A 20,757-nucleotide genomic window follows, 5' to 3' on the forward strand; every position below is an offset into this window, starting at 1 on the left:
TTACTACTTATTCTTCACTTCCAGCTATTGATTTTCTTTCACCTGCACAACTCTCTGAATGTAATTATGGGTAGATCACTTTACAAGCACGACAGCTGAGGTGCAGAGAAGCTAATTTCACATGGTACAGTGGAAATCTGAATACAGGTCAGAAACCGTGAGAGGAGCACAAGAGTCTGCCCTTCGTCAGAAGCACTACTTCAAGTCCCATTTGGATAATTCCTCAGAGAAACAGAGGAGACAGAAACAGCATCCTCCTGTGACCTTGTTGGTAAGAACATCCTGCAGTTAATTTAATGATAGCAAATTGGCAGACATGCCTTTGGGCCCTACTATGTGCCAGACATTGTGTTAGGCCCTGGGCATCAGAAGATAAACTAGACACAGCCTGCCCCAGCGGAGCTCAGTGCCTAGCTGATGAGCAAGACAGATGGTGAGGAAACAGCATTGTAGAGCAGCACAGAATGTCTGCAGTATGAACCTCCCCACTGCCAATTCACTGTGTGGGAGGAAACACATAGATTTTTCTGCTTCATAATCTGCCGTTTGAGGTAATCAGATTTATGTTACCCAGAGACATCTAAGAAAATTCATTAGAAATAGAGTTGAGCTTTATGATACTATAAATTTTCAAGGCAGTTGTGTAAAAAGTTCTGTAAATAACCTTTTAATTAAAATGATAATTAATCTTGTCGTATATTTACTGAGTAAAGTCAAGTATATTTGATTATGACTAAGTCATAAAAACTCTTGAGAGAGTCTCCTTTGCATTCCTATATTATTCCTATGAGAAGTATGGGTTTTTGAACCTAAAACTTCTTTAGAAAAATTGTCTTAAAAGAAAGTATGGATTTTAGTTTCTTACTATCCAAATATACCAGCAGGTAGGTTATTAAGAACAGCCATCATTTAAACTTTAAGTACTTAATCTATTAACTCTAAATACAATGAGTGCTTCAAGGCCGTGGCTTAGACACTATATCCTGCCATTGCTCTTGCTCGGTAATCAATAACGACTCGCTGTTGCCTATCCCTTCAATGTGGTTTTCTTAAATATGATCACTGGCTACCAGCCTAGATTCACTCTCCCTAGGACCCCCACATGACCTTCTGTCTCCAGCACACATGCTATATATCTCTCACCCTATGCCCAACCCCACCCTACACACACATACCCACAGCAAGTGCTTGTGCCAATTCCAGGAATGGTTTCCCTTAAATCTTTTTCTTTCCCTGTTCTTATATGCCTGTATTGCAGAGGAGAGCAGGAAAGTGGGAGATAAACCTTTCTAGCTACGTTTCTCAGTTCCCTGTAAGCTGGCTTCCAGATGGATTCAGCTAAGGGGAGGAATTCCCTAAAGATTTGAGGGCAGAAGAAAGGAGAAATCAGAGTATTCCTTTCCCTTTCTCTGTGGCAAGGCCTCCTTCTCCAGCAGCAAGGGCAACTTCTCTGTGGCTCCACTCCTGCTCCATGTGCCCACTGTGGTTCCAGCTTTCAGTGGGTGACCCTGATTTTAACACAGACTCTTCCCTTCTCCCTCCAGCTGAAGGATGGCAGTGGCTTCCTGTAGCTGCTAGTCCCTGGGCTGCCTCCTCATCCCCCTGTGGTCTTTGCAGGTTTTCTATCACCTGGGTAGCTAATTGTGAGCATTACATTTACTGTTCCAAAAACTCAAAAAGTGGTTTCTGTTTACTTGGTTGGACCCTTACTGAAGCAGCGCTCAAAAGAAAGGGAGTTTTTCACTGTGTCTGTTAGCCACCACACTTTTTATATTCATGGTTTTATTTAATCCTCACAATAATCCAAAGGGGTGGGTTTTATATTCAGATGCTATAGGAAAGGAAAGTGCTTCATCTCTCTAAGCTTCAAAGTCACAAAGTTAGTGACAGAGTCCAGATCGGAACTAAGGTCTAATTTTCACTCCTTTTCTCTTGTTTATTCATCTATTCAATTAGATCATAAACTATTTAGAGTCTGGGTCTATGTCTCCTTCCTATATCTTTTTATTTCTCCTCCACAATTGGGAACAGTGTGGGTAAAGGCTCGATAATACTGAATGATTAATTGAGTTATTGTATAAGAAGCATTCAGCCCCAGGAAACCATTTTCTAAACACGCGCTTTAACTATTTCAGTTGCTTGTTCCCATCCATGTTCTCTCATCCCGTAAAACACAGGAAGACTTGTGAGAGAAGACAGAATTAGCAGGAGTGAGGAGACACCATCAGGAGTTGAAATGTCTGATCCTGGGAAAGGGTGGCCACCAGGGTTCATATCAAGTAGCAAAGCATCCAGATCAAGAAACAAAACAAAGGTTTGGATTCAGCAGGGCGGAGAAGAGACAGACATGGCAGCCAGGCGGCAGAGACATGCCCCGGATAATCTCCTGAGATGAACCACGGAATACTCAAAACAAGGTTGAGTTCAAAGACACAGAGCCAGGCAGGAATGAGAAAGGAATGCAAGTCCCAGCCAGCTGGCTTGGGTACCTTACAAGATGCCTGATGGAGCCTCATAGAGAGAGAGATTCTGGAGCCCAAAAGACTGGGCAGACTGTCCTCCATGGGAGTGGTCAATTGTTAGTGTTGCTAGAACTCACGCTAAAGAATTTAACTTCTTCCAATATTTTAGCCCTTTGATATGAAGTTATATAAGACCCTTTTCAAACTCTGGTGGGGGTGACATCATGCCCAGTTCAGCTCTACTGCTTTATGAGGACAACTTGCATATGGTGCCTGGTTTGCAGGTAGGTCTGAGGGTGGGGGCTGACTGCAGCCACTCTACTCAGAACTGCATGATCTTCTATTAAATATCCTTTCTTTTTCAAGACAAATGTGGCACTTTCCCCAGGAATCTCACAATTACTAGCATCCATTTAGTTAGAACAAGATAGGAGGTTTGCCCTGGCAGATTACTGGAGATATTGGAACCTACCTTCCAGATCCTTTCTTTGCAAAAAAGATTGTCCATTGTTTCCTCCACCTGGCCTTGTTTTCCTTTTCTTACCTCCTTCCCACCAAGGTAATAAATTTATCACTTCCCTATTTAAGAAGAAAGAGGAAAACTTTGAGGAACTGGTCTCACAGAGACAAGTAAGGAAAGAATACGAAGGAGGGAGAGATCAATAGACTCAAATTCAGCAAAAAAGTGATTATTTTTCCCCAGCCTTATTAAGATATAATCGATATATAACACTGTGTGAGTGTAAGTTGTACAGTGTGATGACTCGATGCATGTATATATTGCAAAATGTTTACCACAGTAAAGTCAGTTAACACATCATTTCCTCCACTTAATTACCATTTTGTTGTTGTTGTTTTTGTTATGGTAAGAATATTTAAGCTTCACTCTCGTAGCAACTTTCAAATATACAATACAGTATTGTTAACTATAGTTACCAGGCTTTACTTTTGATCCCAGGAACTTGTTCATCTCATAACTGAAAGTTTGTACTGTTTGACCAACATCTCCCCATTTCACCCACCTCTCAGTCCCTGGCAACCACCACTCTACTCTCTGTTTCTCTGTGTTTGGCTTTTTTAGATTCCACATAAAGCTAATATCATGCAGTATTTGCCTTTCTCTGTTTGATTTATTTCACTTAGCATAATGCCCTCAAGGTCCATCTATGATGTCACAAATGGTAGGATTTCCTTCTTTCTCATGGCAGAATAATATTCCATTGCAAATATACATATAATGTACATAATATATGTTTATATAACCACATCTTTTTTATCCATTTATCCATCAACACACACGTTGTTTCCACGTCTTGACTATTATAAATAATGCTGAAATGAACATAAGGGTGCAGATATCTCTTTGAATAGTGATTTCATTTCCTTCAGATATATACACAGAAGTGAAATTGCTGGGTCATATGGTAGTCCTATTTTTAGTTTTTTGAGGAAACCCCATACTGTTTTCCATAATGACTACCAATTTATATTCCCACCAACAGTTTAAAAGCATTCTCTTTTCTCCACATACTCACCAATACTTGTTATCTCTTGCCTTTTTGATAATATCCGTTCTACAAGTATGAGGTGATCTCTCTCTGGGGTTTGGATTTGCATTTCTCTGAAGATTGCTGATATTGAGCAACCTTTGTACGTACCTGTAGGCCATTTGTATGTCTTCTTTGGGAAAAAAGTCTAATCGGGTCCTTTGTCCATTTTTTAATTAAATTATTATTTTTGCTATTAAGATGTATGTGTTCCTAACATACTTTAGATATTAACCCCTATCAGATATATGGTTTGCAAATATTTTCTTCCATTTTATAGATTGCCTTTCAATTTGTTGTTTCTTTTGCCATGAAGAAGCTTTTTAATTTGATGTAGTCCCCCTAGTTTATTTTAGCTTTTGTTGCTTGTACTTTTCGTATCATATCCAAAAGTCATTGCCAAGACCAGTATCAAGGAATTTCTTCCCTATGTTTTCTTCTAAGAATTTTATGGTTTCAGGTCTTACATTTAAGTCTTTAATTCATTTGGATTTAATTTTTGTGAGTGATATAAGATAGGGGTTCAACTTCAGTCTTTTGTATAGGAGTATCCAGTTTTCCCAGCACCATTTATTAAAGAGACTATCATTTCCCCAGTGGGTATTCTTGGCTCTCTTGTCAAACATTAGTTGACTGCATATGCATGGATTTATTTAGGCCTTCTGATTCTGTTCCATTGGTCTAAGCATCTGTTTGTATGCCACTACCATACTTATTTTGATTACTATAGCTTTGTAATATAGCTTGAGATGAGAATGCATGATGCTCCCAGCTTTGTTCTTGTTTCTGAGGATTGCTTTGGCTATTAGGAATCTTTTGTGGTTCCACGTAAATCTTAGGATTGTTTTTTTTATTTCTGTGAAAAATGTCGTTGGCATTTTGATACAGATTACATTGAATCTGTAGATTGCTTTGGGTAGTAGGGACATTTTAACAATATTAATTCTTCCAATCCATGATCATGGAATGTCTTTCTATTTACTTGTATCTTCTTCAATCTTTTCATCAGTGTCTTATAGTTTTCATCATACGGAGATTTCACTTCCTTGGTTAAATTTACTTCTAAGTATTTTATTCTTTTTGATGCTACTGTAAATGGAATTGTTTTCTTTACTTCTTCTTCAGATAATTCATAGTTAGTTGTATAGAAATGCAACTAACTTTTGTATATTCATTTCGTATTCTACAACTTCTTTGAATTCATTTATTAATTCTAACATTTTTTGATAGAGAATTTGGGGTTTTTCTATATACATGATCCGATCATCTGCAGAGACAATTTTACTTCTTCCTTTCCTATTTCCTATTTTTCCTGTTATTTCCTTTTATTTATTTATTTACCTAATTGCTCTGGCTAGGACTTCCAGTACTGTGTTGAATAGCAATGGTGAGTGTGGCCACCCTTGCCTTGTTCTTGATCTTTGAGATAAAGCTTTCAGTCTTTCACTGTTGAGGATGATATTAGCTGTGGGTTTGATGGCCTTGATTATGTTGAGACGTGTTCCTTCTATATCCAATGTGTTTACAGCTTTTATCATGAAAAGGTGTCGAATTTTGTCAATTTTTTAATGTTTATTGAGAGGATCATATGATTTTTATCCTTTATTCTATTAATTTGATGTATCATATTTATTGATTTGTGTATATTGAACCATCCTTGCATCCCAGGGGTAAATCCCACTTGATCATGGTGTATGATCCTTTTAATGTGCTGTTGAATTCAGTTTGTTAGTATTTTGTTGAGAACTTTTGCATCTATATTCATCAGAGATATTAGCCTGTAGTTTTCTTTTCTCGGAGTGTCCTTATCTGGGTTTGGTATCAGAGTAAACTGTCTTCATAAAATGACTTTGGGTGTTCCCTCTTCTTCAATTTTTTGGAAGAATTTAGGATTGGAATCAATTCTTCCTTAAAAGTTTGATAGAATTCACCAGTGAAACCATCTGACTCTGGGCTTTTCTTTTTTGGGAGGTTTTGATTACCGATTCAATCTCCTTACTGATGATTGATCTGTTCAGATTTTCTATTTCTTCATGATTTAGACTTGGTGCATTGCATTTTTCTAGGAATTTATAAAATTCTTCTAGATTGTCCAATTTGTTGACATAAAATTTTCATAGTAGCCTTTTATAATCCTTTGGATTTTTGTGGTGCAAATTGTAACGTTTCCTCTTTCATTTGTAATTTTATATATTTGAGTCCTCTTTCTTTTTTTCTTTGTAAGTATGGTTAAGGTTTTGTCAGTTTTTCAAAAAACTAACTCATTTTTGTTGATCTTTTCCATTCCTTTACTATTCTCTATTTGACTGATTTCTTCTCTAGTCTTTATTATTGCCTTCTTTCTGCTAACTGGGGCTTACTTTGTTCTTCTTTTTCTAGTTCTTTGAGATGTAAAGTTAAATTGTTTATCTGAGATCTTCCTTTTTTCTTAATGTAGGCATTTTAATGCTATAAATTTTCCTCTTAGAACTGCCTTTGCTGCATCCCAGAGTGCTGTGGGGTTTTTTTCATCTGCTTTAAGATACTTCCTGATTTACCTTTTGAGTTATTTTTTGACCCATTGGTTGTTCAGGAAAATAATTTCCAGATGTTGTGAATTTTCCAGTTTTCCCCCTATTATTGATTTCTAGTTTCACACTATAGTGGTCAAAAAGATGCTTGATATGATTTCAGTATTCTTTAAGTTTGTTAAGACTGCTTTGTGGCCAACATCTGATCTATCCTGGAGAATGTTGTGTGTGCACTTGAGAAGAATGTATATTATGGTGCTGTTGGATGGAATGTTCTGTATATGTTTGTTAGGCAATTTTATCTATAGTTTTATTCAGGTCCATAATTTTCTTATTGATTTTCTATGTGGATGATCTATCCAATGTTAAAAATGGAGTATTGAAGTCCCCTACAATTATTGTATTGCTGTTTATTTCTCCTTTCAGTTCTATTAGTATTTGCTTTACATATTTACGTGCTCTGATGTTGAGTAAATAAATATTTACAATCTCAGATGAAAAAAGAGAGTGAGAAGTAGGGTGTTTGTTAGAGAAGGATACATGGATTAATAAAATACAATTATGGCAGGATGACATCTGAGTACAAGTAGATTTATGAAAGTGGGTGTGATGAAGAAGAATTTGGTAGAGTGGAGAAGAGCAATGGGAAAAGTTTATGACTAGGTCCCTTCTAAATGCTTTTCATCAAATTTATGTCTTATTAGCCTCTTGTTAGCTTAGCTCCAGGTTATTAAAATATCATTTTTGCAGGTCAACATTCTATTTACTCTCAGAACCATTTCCTACCCTTTCCTTCCTATGTCTTTTATTATAGGCAGCTACATTTTCCAGGACCTTTCTTCTGCCCTCATGGTAACTTTGAGTAAGTAGTGTCACTGGTAGAAGGATGGAGGGCAGGAGGAAGGGATAAACTAGGGTATTTCTTTCCCTCCCTCTTTCTTTCTGCCACTTATGGCATCTGGCAGCAGTCACATCTTTACCATGGCTCAAGATCTTAAAAAATTGTGTTCTCAGCTCTCAACTAGCAACTCCCATCTTTCTGGCATTTTCCAGAAAAACCCTGTCATCTAGACTCACATCATTTCTTTTGTTATCTGCCTGTTGTAGCCAATCTTTGGGTTGCCTCACCTCTTCCTATTGGCTTTTTATCATTTCTATCCCTGTATAACCAATTTATTTAATTAAATTTACTCTATTTGAAAAAGCTAAGATGATTTCTCCTTTCCCAGCTGGGTCCTGAATGATAAGGCATCCATCTCACATAAAATATTTATATGATGACATGTAATGTGTGATTCCAGTGCCAAAGTAAATCAACCTTAATCAAATGTCTTCTTTCTGAGAAACAGACTCAACTACTGCCAAATTTTTCCAAAATATAGCCACAGCTATTACAATTTTTCCCTTTTTTAGAATCACTATTGATGATAAATAGTTATGACATTGCATACTAGATTTTTAAATTATTTTTCAGTTATGGAGTATAATTGACCAGTCATTTCTCAGAAGAATATAAAGCAATATTTCTAAATAGATATCTAATCTATAAATAGTGGAAGTCTGTGGTTTATATTTATTTTGAATTGTACTAAATGTTTAAAAAAGCCTTTCTCACTATAGCATAATTATTATAGCATAATAATAATACACTCACATCACAATAAGAATATTCTCTATGTTGCTACATAATAAGTAACAGGGCTATTTGTCTCGTAGGACGTAGTATAAGAATTCCTTACTTGGCAAGGTTGGCCTCTGTTGGCAATCTGCTTATAAGTTTCTTGAGATAGAAAATGAAATTCTCCAAAAGGGCTGGGCTATTTTAAATTCCCAAGGGAAAATCTGAGAAGAAGAGAAGAAGCAACAATGAGGTGCCAGTGATGCTTCTTGAAGGAAAGAGAGAAAACACTCCCTTCCCTCTAGCCCCAGGGTCCTTGGCTAAGAAAGAACTTGAAAAAAAGTCAGCTGTCTTTTCTTGTAAATTAGTGGCTGTGGGATGTGTCAGGTAAATCTCTTCTGTCTCATCCGGGAAGTCTTCAGAAAATTGTGTGGATTTTACTCACATTTTTGTGTAAGTGAATTCAAAGTGAATTGTATGTAAGTGAATTCATGCTGACAGGAGAAGGCTGATAAATGAGGGGACAGCTCTTAAGAGAAAAATGTGTCTAACCGAGCTTCCACGAGTATATTTTCCACTTTGTGCACTTCTGAATTTGAATATATGGAACGCTGCGTATATAGAAGTCTTCACTCATTCATGCAGATGGCCATCTCCTGTCGTGAGATGTGATGGGGGCACGTGTGCAGTGAGTATGTTCAGTGTTCACCCAACTCTAGAGTTGGAACATGATTGTCAGGCTAAAATATTCTGGTGAATTTTGAGTTTTATGTTATGAAGTTTTATTGCAACACTGGGATTCAGTCTGGTTCACAGAGATCTGAGGAATCAGGAAGTGGGAACAAGATCACAGAAGGGATGATAGGAAATATTAGTAGAGATCAGTTTTTCCACGGCATGCCTAGGGCAAAAAAATGGATTATTTTAAGAGCACATTCTTTGTAATTTTCTGGTCATTCGCATGCTGACTTTAGTGTCCAAGATTCCTTTCCATGGCACGTAAGCAGTTCTCCAAGTACATTTATTTCTCTTGTCCAAAATGTCCATGTTCTGTGTGTGGGTGTATGCTGATGTGTGTGAGGAAGCAATGCCTTCTGAGAAAATACCACTGGACATAGCCTTCTGCTGTGAAGGCTCACAGACAACATTGGGTCAGTGCCTCGAGGTGGTCAGACCTTGGCAACCTGACTCATGCTCACTAAAATACACAAGAAACTAGTGTTACCCAGTGGAAAACAACTGCCACAATGACAGAAGCTCTAGGGCAAGCACATTCTCTTCCTGCAGTAAGGAACATGGGAAGCTGTTGAAAAACCATGAAAAATCTTTGCCTCAGAGAACAAAAATATCTGAAGATCTTTTTGTCAACATACTTTTCCCTTTAGTTAGACCTACAGGTGAATCAAGATATTCGTTTGTGAACCTTGGCTCAGAACAAGGGGAGGGAGCCTGATTCTAGTACTGTCTGAAGGCTCCTTCTCAAAAGGCCCTCTCTCTTCTACTGCATTCTGTGAGGTAGCGGTAAGGTCATGAAAAACTGATTTGGGTTAATATGTATTAATGTATTAATGAAGCAAAAAAATGATAAGTGCACGCACACATACATGGAACAACAAGAAAATCTGTCATATAATACCTCGTCCCAACAGATTGGACACATCTCAAGCAGACCACACTTTGTGGGGCTTTTAAGTAACCAATATTGTTCTGTATTGCTCACATTCCTCAGACTACAACATGTATGTGATTACATTTTCCCCTTCATGTTGGCTCTTCTGCCTTTCATGAAACAAGTTCCAGATCAGTTTGGATATTTGGATCACAAAGTGGCCCACACTGATGAGTGATTTTTTTTTTTTTTTTTTTTTTTTTGCTGAGGAAGATTCACGCTGAGCTAACATCTGTTGCCAATCTTCCTCTTTTTGCTTGAGGAAGACTGCCACCGTGCTCACATTTGGACTAATCTTCCTCTATGTTGTGTGTGGGTAACTGCCACAGGATGGCCACTGATGAGAGGTGTACATCCACGCTCAGGAACTGAACCTGGGCTGCTGAGGTGGAGAGGGCTGAACTTAATCACCAGGCCATGGGGCTGGCCCCTGATGAGTGATTATTTTAATGACATCTTCCTGGTGAGGGCTTGCACACATGCCATGGCCTTCTAATTATTTTCCTGCAAATCTTCTGGTTTATGAGTCACTGTTGGTACTATCAGGTTAATGAAGTCATTAACATACAGTCGTTCTTATTTATAGATAATGAAAAAATGAGGTACAGAATGCTAACTTACTAAAGCCATAGATGGCAAAGCTGGTTTCTAGTCCATCTGTGTGTCAAACAAAGTAGATGCTCTTTCCAAATGCCTAACACTGCCTCCCTCAGTGTCTGAGCCCTCATTGCTCTGGGCATGTGTGACAGTTTCCCTCCTACTGCCTTAGCAGTGGGCCTTTTATCCTTCCAGGGTGAGTGATGATGAGATGCTCATAACTACCCGCAGCTCCTGTTAATTCAGAGGGAAGTAGCCTCGGTACAAATTCTTGAGAAAATTTCCAAACGCATCCTTAAGAGTATTAAACATTCTGTTACTTGATACATGTGACTCCTGTCATCATGTCATGTCTCTGGTGGCAAACTACTTTGTATAGTGCCTTTCTGTACCAAGTTACTCTACCACTTAATAGCTTGAGAAAGTGATTTCAACTCCCTAAGCTTTCATTTCTTCATCTGTAAATATTGGATAATAACCATCTTTATGTTACGGGGTTTCTGAAGTTTAAATGAGACAGTGTATAGAAAGCTGTTGGCATGATTATGGAAGTACAGTTACTAGATATAACAGTAGTGAAAGCAGTTATGGTAATCTTGGTGGAAGACACTGAAATCGTATTATTATAAATACCTTTACATAAGCCATCTCATTATGTCTTTATAATAGTTGCATTATCTCCATCTTACAGATGAGGAAACAGAAACTTATAAAACTTAAATCACCTACTCAAGACTAAGTTGATAAGTGCCAGAGATGAGACTCACATGTCTTCACATTCTAAATTCTCTCTGTTTTCCACTACCACAAGTGGCCCTATAGTCATAGCCCTTAATGGGAAACGTGTTCTGTGTTAGTCGTGGTGTTTGGAGAGGTCAGCGAAGTTGTGGAGGGCAGGCACCTGGGCTTCAGACACTGGAGTTAGCTTGGCTATCGACTAGAATGTTAGTCTAAATTATTTTGTATAATAATATATATCTTTTTAGTACTATGTTCCTAGCACTCTTCTAGGTGCTTTATACGTTAGCTTTGACCCTCACAACCATGCTCTAAGGGAGTTCTTTATTATCATCATTAACATATTTAAAAGCAGGGATTAGAGAGATTCAATAGCTTGTCTAAGGTAATATCCTGGCAAGTGATTAAGGCCAATGCTTGAGTCCAAAGCCTGGGCTACTTTCATTGGGTCCCACTACTTCTAATTAGTGTGGCTAGCTTCCAATTTCTTTGTCTCTAAATTTTAGGGAATAGCTACACTGCAGTACTCTGTGAGGATAAAATGAGATAACATAAAATAAAGTACTTAGAATAAGGCCTGACACACAATAGACAGCAGAATGCCAGTTCTCTTCCTCTTTCTAGATCTGAGGAAACAGTGGCCCAGAGAGAAGAGAGAAAGACAGGTTGCAGAGCCAGTAGCCACGTCTCTGAGTGACATCTGCAGGCAGCTCAGTGACTAGAACTGGATGGTTCTTGGGTCAAAAGGGCCTTCATTCTATGAGCTCTGTACATAGATCAGCTGATATAGAAGGAGACAGTGACGTATCAGGTGGCTTCATCATAAACTTTCAGATAAACTTCTTAAAGCTTTTATACTAGATTGCTACTTCTATTCTGTTACTTTTGTCTTAGAAATGCTATGAACTCTTCAATCAGTGAAAGTTTAACTTTTAAAGACCAACTGTTTATCACCATTTTTAAATAGCAAAATGTTCTATCAACAGCAAAAATGCAGTTTTATCTCCATCGAGGACAGATTTGAGCAACACCGGGAGAGAAGAATGCAGAGAATGAAGCTGGGCCCTGTCGGATCTCATAGTTAATTTCTCTGTGGTTGTAAAACTTAGCACAATGCTTTGGAGTCTAAAGATAATTATCTTTTAAAAAACACTTTCTGTGAAGTATAGTAACTTTGTCAATCCTCTGCTAAGTCCGCTTATGTTAATATTGAGATATTTTCTTAAGAATGGCATGTGATGTGACTGTCTAAGAAATCATAAATAAGAGGATGAATATAGCATCAAGCTCCTGAATGCTTGGGGAGGTTATGAAAAATCAGTATATTTTTCTAGTCTATGAAGTCCCTACACAATGAATGTGTATCTACCTTCAGAATTTTATTTTCAAGCTTAGGAAATATTGAATAGTGGAAATTTGTACAGTCTCAAGTTAGCGTTAAAAAGAAATTGATTGTATCTTTCAAATGTTTATTAAGCAGTTGATCTGTTTAAGTCACTATGCAAGGTTACATGCATACAGACACTTAAAAATAATGCAATACTAGATTTCAAGAGCCTCGTGACTTAGCTGTGTAGGAGACCAGAAAATGAACTAATAATCATTTTGCAGGATGTGAGGAGTCATGCGAAGACCTATGGGAGGGGGAGCCTATAGGAGACATGTACTGAAAAAAGCTTAGGAATGAGGGGAGTCACAGGGCTTCCTGGAGGAGCTGACATTGAGCTGACCTTGAAATATGGGACAACTTTCTAGGAACAAAAAGGTAGAAAAGTAAATACTAAACAGAGTGAGGAGCATGTGCAAGGACATCTGGAGGCAGTAATTTGGACAGCGTCAGGGAATGATTAAAATAATTAAGCTCGAGATCAGGGCTGGATAGGAGGAATCTTACAGCCTGGGGAAAAATGGAGGATTTAAGTTACTGGAAGTCTTAATGAGGTTCCAGAACATATATGGTGTGAATAAGTTTCCTAAAAATGTTCATGAAATGTCTATAGAGTGAGTGGATGAAATGGAGTGGCAAAGAAGGAAACTGGAAGAGAGAGGATCAAGGAACTTTGATGATGGAGCAGTCTACGGGCCATCATGTGGATGCTGATTGATCCCCAGGAGGCTGGAAGTTCTTAGAGGTGATTCTGGTGTCAGTGCAAAGTGTTCGCTTCCTCTGCTGCTCGGAGTCAAGTGCTGCATGGCTAAGTTGATTAGTGAAAATCCACAATCTTGAACCTAAGCTGGTTCCTCAGAGCTTCTCAGGAAGCCTCCTGTGATATGTAGTTACAGCACCCTCTCAAACCCTTCACAACTTTCTCCAACCTTCAAAATACAACTCTAGTCCTTTCCTGTGTCAGCTTCCTCCTCATTCTCAGCAGATTTCCTTGCCTTCTGGTATATAGGGCCAAAGTGAGGTCCACAAGTAGCAAATGCCTCAATTTCCTTCCCTACCCAAAAAACTTGTCACATCTACACTACTCCTCTTTGTGTCTCACTTTCCTCAGCTATAAAAATGGAATAATAATTACACACATCTAATAATGTTTTGGGGGGAAATGTTAAATAACATATGCAATACTTACACAGGTGTAGCATGTAGCGATCAATACTCATTAGTTATCCTTACTGCTATTATGATGGTTGTTGTCCAAACCTGATCCCAACACCTGTCCTCAAAGTCCCATCCCAGGCTGCCTCCTGGGGGACCTCATTTCATCATTTATCTCATCTCCCTCCTGTATTTTCTTTCCTAGTTTCCAGAACTATTTCACCATAATTCTTTCCTCTTAGCATATAAGATCAGTTCTCTCATATCTGAAAAAAACCTTCTTCTGCTTTGGTTCCTTTCCCCAAGTCACCCCTCTGCATTTTCCATTGCTTACATCAAGATCCCTGAAAGCTACTGAGAACTTACTGTGTCTACTTCCTTCCTTTGTATGAAACCACCACATTCTGGCCTCTACCCTGTAGAAACTGCTTTTTGAAACTTACTTATAAGGTGCAAGATACTAAATATAATGGATGCTTTGGGTTCTTATGGTATTTGAACCCTTAGAAACATCGACACTGTCAAGAATTCCTTCCTCTTAAACACTCTTTCTTTTTTCCCCCCTCCCACCTACCTCCCCCTCCCCTTCTCCTTGGTTGATTTTATTCTTTAATAACCTCAAATTTCACTGCTTAGCATGGTATTTGGTAGACGTTTAGTATTCAATAAATATTTGTGCAATTGAAAATGGCCTTGAGATGGCTAACATATTAAGCAAAAATAAATTTTCTTAGAGAATTGAGTCTGTTTTAGTATCTAAGGACTATTGTGTCTGAACTATGGACATACTCAGGTAAAAAAGTTGCCTGGATCAGTGTTGAAATTAGGCCATCCCTTGAATTATCTTTTCTTACAGGACAAAAAGCCAATTAGTCAGTACCCTACTAAGAATATTTAAAATTATCTAGGTTTTATTTGCTCTCTGTCTTTAGTAGAAAGAGACAAATTGTAACAGAACAAGCTAATTTACTGTATATTCTGGTTATCATCTTGTTTTATTTTTACTAGCTCATAAAATAAAAGTGTTGATTAAAAAAAATTCCTGAACAACTAGCAACAGAGATTGGATTGGTAGTTACCATAGGGGAGGGCAAAAGAGGTGATTAGGCTCACATGTGTGGTGAGGGACTATAATTAGTTTTGGGGTGGTGAACACGATGTAATCTACACAGAATTTGAAATATATTGCGATGTATATCTGAAAGATATATAATGTTATAATCCAATGCTACTGCAATAAAAAAAAAATTCCTGGCTCTTTCATAGTTACAAATATTTGGTTCTGGTTAGGTGAAGCTTCAGCGTACCCTTTTATAAATGGTGCCTTAAATGAGAAACAAAGGGCCGTTTCAGGTTTCCCAGCTGGCAGTGGACTGTGGTAAGATGCACCTATTTAGGGTATCTCAAATCCCTGATTAGCATTCATGGGATTTGCAACTGTAGCACAGTAAATATCTCATTGAAAATCCTCTGCACTGCTTTCCTCATCACAGTCTTTGTATATACAAGTACAGCAGAATCAGATGTGACAACAAAGACAGCCAGTCGGCTTCTCTATGGCTTATTACCATAGCCATACGAACACTAGAATCTGTTTTTCTGGACCCACTCTATTCAAGGAACTATAAATGGACTTACCACATCTGTTTCACTTGTTGATTTATTCATTGATTTATTGACTCATTCATGTTTTCACATATGCTTTGAATGGACTAGGCTGAATCATTTTTGCAGCCACATAGACTTGGTCCTAGTGAATTCTAATTACAGAATCCCCAACAACACCTACATGACAGCAAAACCATTCCATGGATGAGCTGACTCCTCCTTTATGTCTGACCTTTCTATCCCAAATGACACCACTCTAATTTAGGTCCTAATTAACTATCACCTAAACTAGTGTAATCATGTTCTGGCTAATGTCGCAAATCAAGTCTCTGGAAAACGGACCCTGAATGCAATTTAGGATGCAAGATATTTATTAAGAAGTGTCTTGGGATCAATACTGCTAAGGGAGGAAAAGAAAGCAGGAGTGAACAGAGAGAGGTTAGGCTACAGTCAGGTCCAAGGACAACCTAAGCCCACTCTCCGCCCCCCAACACCATGGGAAGCTCAGAAGCCAGAATGGCCCTTCAGAGTAGTCCTAAATTGGAACAAGTTGTCACAGCCTTTATAGATCTACATAGAGCAGTCATTGGCTATGAGCTGCTCCTGAAAGGGGCCTGACCTTGGCCAAGGTAGCTTTCTGCAAGTGAGCTAATCCATGGCAATTCTGACAACTGAAGGCTATCTATAAACAATGCTCTCAGCAGCACTCTCCCAATTTGGGGAGCACATCCCATTGCTCACCACAGCTGGCTTTCCTGCCTTCACCTTCTCCACAATGTAATCCACCACACATATTATTCCCATATTAATCTTCCAATAGCCCAGGCTTGACAGTCCACTGCTCAAAAATCTTCATAGGTTTCCATCTGGCTAAGAAATTCAATAAAATTAAATTTGAGTAGTTCTCCATTATTTCTCTCCGGACCACTTCTCTAGCTTTTACCCATGGTACTCACTTATGCATCTTCAGTTTAGCCAAGCCACTGTCCCTATGCCAATTTAGGCCCCTATTGTGACTAGATGAACAGTGTAAGAATGGCAGTGGACTATCTGGAAAGGCATTTTCGTGAAAGATCTTTCTTCATGCCCCATCCTTTATTCTTACCTTTGCTTTTAACGTTTCCTTTCTGAATGCCCTTCTCCCCAATTTCTAATTGTAAAAATTCTATTGTTCTCTGAGGCCCAGCTTATTATGCTATTTCTTCCACATAATTCCTCATATAGGGAATGTCCAAGTGACTTTATGAACCAGGATATTAAGTTTTATGGGATTTGGTATGCTGCAGTGTATCTCTCTCTTATCCTCAAAACTGCTGACTGCTTTGTGTGGGTGACGCTTCTGAGACATTACAGGTGCGGGACTGTGCTCCATGTCTTGAACAGCTCAGAAACAGAGGACAGAATGGTTGCAGGAAGGAAGAATGGAATAAGACCAAGTGTTCCTAAAAACATGAAACTGTGGAACGGGAACATAAAAATGTAAATCCCTGACCAACTGCCTACCTTGGGCAAGACACACCATTCCCCCAATATGAGTGATGAAGATAGTAAACTAAACAGTCCATGAATTCAGAAGACCTGGTAACTGCATATGCCATTTACAGTGGGGTTTAATGTATAAAATGAGCAGGACGTATTAGATGGTTTCCAAGGGTCCTTCATGACCTACAATCTGGGGACCTAGGTAACACTTTATATTTGCATGGTGATTTTGTGATGTTCATGTTTGTGAGCTCTTTGAGGGCACAGGGTTTGCATTGCCCACCTTTCTATCACTGAAAGAACAGTGTCTTACACATAGCAGATAGGCAGTGAATGCTCAGTGAATATTAATTGAAAATGATCCCTCATCACAAGTCAGTTCACCAAGAAGAAAATTCATGTAGGTATACTGTTTCAGTGACAGTTTTAATTAAAGAAACAAAATATTTTAAATGAGTAAGCTTTAAAGATATCTTGGTATGTACCCTTTTCAATTTCTCATCCTCAAGATAACTGCCATCAGAAGGGGCCGAATATTACAACATAGTTATAGACTTAAATGCAGTAAAATACCCAGAGTCGGGGTGAGCTTTCATTACTCTTTTTTTTTTTGCAGGGAGGAGGGGTCGTAATTAAATTACAGAATGAATGTAAAGCAGTCATCCCCATGTACAATTAAGCAATTGATAAATGCCAGCTATTGTTTACTATTTCAATAACATTTGTGTCCAGAAGTTTGACTTTAAATGACATGGCTCACTGCACGTATCATTCCTTCCAGGAGGATGTCTAATGGATCTCCATAATAATGCTAATCCCAGGGATCTCTAGGTGATAGTAGGATTAATTCCCCATCTCTAATTAGTGGAATTACTGAAGTAACCTCACGAATTTGAGCATGCGAATCTCATGAACTTAATCTTGATGGCTAGCTGGAAAACTAAACACCCACTCCTTTCATGGCTATGCATTCTTTCTATATTGGTGGTTGTTCTGGGGTGGCTTGATCTTTGTTTAAGAAGAAGTTGAAGTATGAGAGGAGCTTAGACCTGGAGATTTTAGTCTTCTACTTCACCACTCCAAAATCCATAAGAGTGTTCCTATAAGTGCATTGTATTTTTTCAGGGTAGAATTGCTTGCTTTCATAGTACATGTAGGTCAACTTTTAGGCAAGTGTATAGGTCACTTTTATGGGGAACACAGTGTCATTTTTTAAAAAACATTCTCTATGTTCCATGTTTTCATTCCTAATTTCAACTACTCTAAACAATCATCCATCCCTGGCTATTTTCTCTTTTCTTTTGTTCTGCCTCCAAGCCTAGTTGCCATAACTTGAATGGATTGAAATGTCTCCAATCTGGGATGATTTGATAGGACCACTATAGTATGGAAGTGCTGAGATGTCAATTTGTTGTCTCCAAGAGAGTGGAGACAGTTCCTGCCCTTTCAGTTGTTACCTAACACTGAGACCTAACATCACACAACAGTCCTGCAAGGCACCACATGGAAGTTAGTAATGTGGACTCTGGAGACAGACTGGGTTTGAATCCAGGCTCTAACATTTACTAGCTGTGCAGCCTTGGGAAGCTGAGGTCTAGACTGGTTGAATGACTTGTTAATCGGTAAAACAGGGAAGCTAATTGTAAGGATTATGTGAATTAATATAAGTAAAGTGCAGAACAGTGTCTGGAACATAGTAAGCACTGCACAAATATTTGTTTTATCACTTTCTTTTCCTGATGAGAAAACTGGTGCTCAGAGAGGCGGTTGTCTTGCCCAAGCGTGCATACTTCTCAAGTGGCTGAGCTAGGACTCAAACTCAGCTCTTCTGGCTCCAGATCTAGTGTTTCTTCATCATTGCTTTAGCTGCAAAGACTTGGCTCCTTCACTGCCTCCTGCCATAGGAAGGTACCATAAGCCACATGGGTCCAGGTAAGAGTGTTGCAGAATAGCAAGAACACAGGAAATAGTGTCACAAGACCTAGGTTAGTCCAATCCTTTCTGAGTCTGCCTCCTCTTTTGCAAAATGAGGATACAAATGTCTTGGTCAGCTCAGGCTGCCATAACAAAGTACCCAAAGACTGGATGGCTTAAACAACAGAAACTTATTTCCTCATTGTTTTGGAGGCTGGAAGTCCAAGATCAAGGTATCCTCAGCGTTGGTTTCTTCTGAGGCTTTTTCCTTGGCTTGTTGATGCCTGCCTTCTTGCTGTGTCCTCACATGGTCTTCCCTTAGTGTGTCTGTGTCCTAATTTCCTCTTTTTATAAAGACATCAGTCATATTTGATTAGAGCTCACCCTGGTGATCTCATTTGACCTTAATTACCTCTTTAATGGCCCTGTCTCTAAATACAGTCACATCCTGAGGTACTGGGGATTGGGACTTCAATATATGAATTTGAGGGGGACACAATTTAGCCCATAATAACAAGTAATCCCAATCTCGCAGAGATTATTAGGTGCTAATGAGATCATGCAAACTACTAAAAATGAAGCTCAAAAGTGAAGAAAGCACTGGTCTGTGTTTGGTTTTCATGGCCAGTCTTAAATTTTATCTTTGGTTTCCTCACCTGTAAAATAAAAGGATTGGATAATTTCAGTAGTTTTCAAGCTTTTTAAAAAGCATAATTCTATCTTTAAACCCAAATATTTGTAAAAGCTCAAGCTACAAAACAGGTAAAAGTGGAGCAGCTCATGCAGAGGAGATTATGAGGGGTACTGGAGTCTTGTCTACTCAGCTCCTCCATCAGTCCCACAGCCGAGGGCCCTACCTGGTTCCAGTGAATATAGCTGAAAACCAGTACGATGTTAGATGATCACTAAAGTCCCTTCTGGTTCTGATTCAGATCTTCTGTGATTCAAATCTCGAATAAATCTGGACCCCAATGCCACAGGTTGGGTAAATCCAGTTTAATAAAATGCTGCCAGGCTGCTGCTGCACTGTAGACACCTAGCCTCTAGAAATGCAACAAAGACAAATTATTTTAAAATTGAGGAAAACAATCCATGTCCTCTGAGATGGTCATATAATCAAGCCTCTTTTTTATTGTTTTACATTAAACAAGTGTATCCATCAGGGTCTTGGGAGATGGCACACCCAAAGAGGAAAGCAAAGAGAATTTCGTGAAGAGATGATTTGAGAGGCTAGAGGCAAGCGCCAGGAACCCACAGGAGTGGTGGGGAGTCCTGGGACTAGAAAGGGCAGGAATCTTCTACCCTCATTTGGCTTGAAGGGGTAAATGCAGGTAGCTTTGGAAAGAACTCAGCAAAATTTATAGTTGTGGGAGAGTGGTCACCTGACAGTAATAATGGTCTGGGATAGAGAAATGCAGCCACTGCAATTGCCCCAAATCAATACTCCCGTCTCTCTGCCCCCACTTACCAATATCTAGCCAATAACAGTCACCTGCAGAGTCCAATAGAAGCTGGAGCATGAAGGAGTGTGAGCGATACAGTTAAAGGAGACAGTTGCCTAAGGCACAGAGCCCAGTGGCAAAGGTGGAGAGTGAAGTTGGAGAAGCAAACAGAGATATCCAGAACATTAGGTGATCCTGTATATCTACCATTTATCAAGGCAAGGTGCATATCAAAAACAGAATACTAGACAGATCCAGGAAGGCTGAGTGAAAAGGCACCAGTAGAAAATGCAATAGGAAGTCATTACCTTGAATTGTAGAGTGTGGTTTAGGAAATCCTAAGAAAAATAATAGAAAAAAATTGGGACAATAATATTATGAGAGCTTAAATGAAGAAGTGAAAAAGATGGAGAATAAGGTGGGGATGTGGTTTCATATCATGGGTCATAATATATACTTAATTGGGTCAACCAAAGGGCCCCTCCCTCTGTGGATGCCATCATTGAAAGTAGAATCAAATGTAATTTGGGGAAAGTGTCACTATGCTTCCTTATTGTAGCATCTTCACTCTCCATGAGAAATGTTCGAGGTCTTGAATTATGATGTGAACCTGGGAAATGAGAAGAAA

Source organism: Equus caballus, chromosome 7 (genome assembly GCF_041296265.1).
Source record: "Equus caballus isolate H_3958 breed thoroughbred chromosome 7, TB-T2T, whole genome shotgun sequence".
Classification (NCBI taxonomy): Eukaryota; Metazoa; Chordata; class Mammalia; order Perissodactyla; family Equidae; genus Equus; species Equus caballus.